At 46.2% G+C, this 1,473-nt stretch overlaps 1 pseudogene; it reads left to right on the plus strand.

The window, feature by feature from the left end:
* Nucleotides 1-424: 424 nt before the first annotated feature.
* Nucleotides 425-1,136, plus strand: LOC142437460 (spliceosome-associated protein CWC15 homolog pseudogene; annotated as a pseudogene).
* Nucleotides 1,137-1,473: the final 337 nt, after the last annotated feature.

Consider the following 1,473-nt stretch of genomic DNA (forward strand, 5'->3'; position numbering starts at 1 on the left):
AACAAAGCGCTCGGGGCTGATTCCCTTTGGATGCTGCCTCCCCACTATGCAGGGCAGTGGAGGGAGGAAGCCCTAGCTGGAGCTAGCTAATAAACTCCTTTTGCCTCTTTGCATCTCAAAAAAAAAAAAAAAAAAAGGGTGTCGCTGTGATCTCTGGAGGTTGCCGTCATCTCCAGGCCGGGCTCCATGGCGGCTGGCGCCGTTGTGACCTGCTAGGTCTGTGGGGACCTGCTCAGCTCACAAAGCTGAGGGGCTCTGGGCTGCAGGGCGCCGTGAGGCCATGGTGAGTCTTCCACGACGGGCCAAGGACAGAACAGGCCCTGTTCTGCCGAGCGGCACCTGCACGGGCAGTAAGCCTCTCTCCCACCCTCTCCACGCTCCCGTTCTTTTGAAAAACACGAAACGTGCGCGAAACCATCCAGATCATATAAAAAAATGACCACAGCAGCCAGGCCAACTTTTGAACCTGCAAGAGGTGGAAGAGGAAAAAGAGAAGGCGATTTGAGCCAACTGTCAAAGCAGTATTCCAGCAGAGACCTACCCTCTCACACAAAGATAAAATACAGACAAACCACTCAGGATGCCCCTGAAGAAGTTCGCAACCGTGACTTCAGAAGAGAATTGGAAGAGAGAGAGAGCTGCCGCATGGGAGAAAAATAGAGATCGGCCAACCTGCGAACATACAGCCTCTTCTTCAGTGTCAAAGAAGCCCAGGCTGGACCAGATTCCTGCCGCCAACCTTGATGCAGATGATCCTCTCACAGACGAGGAGGATGAAGATGAAGGTTTTGAGGAGGAAAGTGATGATGACACGGCAGCGCTCCTTGCAGAACTAGAAAAAATTTAAAAAGAAAGAGCTGAAGAGCAGGCCAGGAAGGAACAAGAACAAAAGGCCGAAGAAGAAAGGATCCGGATGGAAAACATTCTGAGTGGAAACCCACTCCTTAATCTCACTGGCCCGTCCCAGCCGCAGGCCAACTTCAATGTTAAGAGAAGGTGGGATGATGATGTTGTCTTCAAGAACTGTGCAAAAGGTGTGGCTGATCAGAAGAAAGACAAAAGACTTGTAAATGATACACTGCGATCTGAGTTTCACAAAAAGTTCATGGAGAAATATATTAAGTAGTACAGTTTTATGTGCTCAGCGATTAAAATTGTAAACTGTGTAAAAGATTGTTCTGGCTTTATTCTAGTTAGGTTCCCCTTGACTCCTCTCTCTTCATTGTGTTTCCCTAGTTTTAAATTGCAGCATTCTTCTGTTTGTTTGACATTGTTTGGCAATGGACCTGAATTTTTTCCTCCAATGTTTCCAGCCATGTGTTTTCTTTTTAATAGCAGAAGAAAAGATTGGGCTTTTAATAAGTATTTTAATAGTCTTAAAAAAAGGTATTTGCTCTGAAGAAGTCGTTGGTTTTGCAAAATTCTATGATGTGATCTCCAGCTTTATTAGCATCACCAAATTGATATTTTACA

The sequence above is a fragment of the Tenrec ecaudatus genome, chromosome 1, assembly GCF_050624435.1.
Source record: "Tenrec ecaudatus isolate mTenEca1 chromosome 1, mTenEca1.hap1, whole genome shotgun sequence".
NCBI classification, from domain to species: Eukaryota; Metazoa; Chordata; class Mammalia; order Afrosoricida; family Tenrecidae; genus Tenrec; species Tenrec ecaudatus.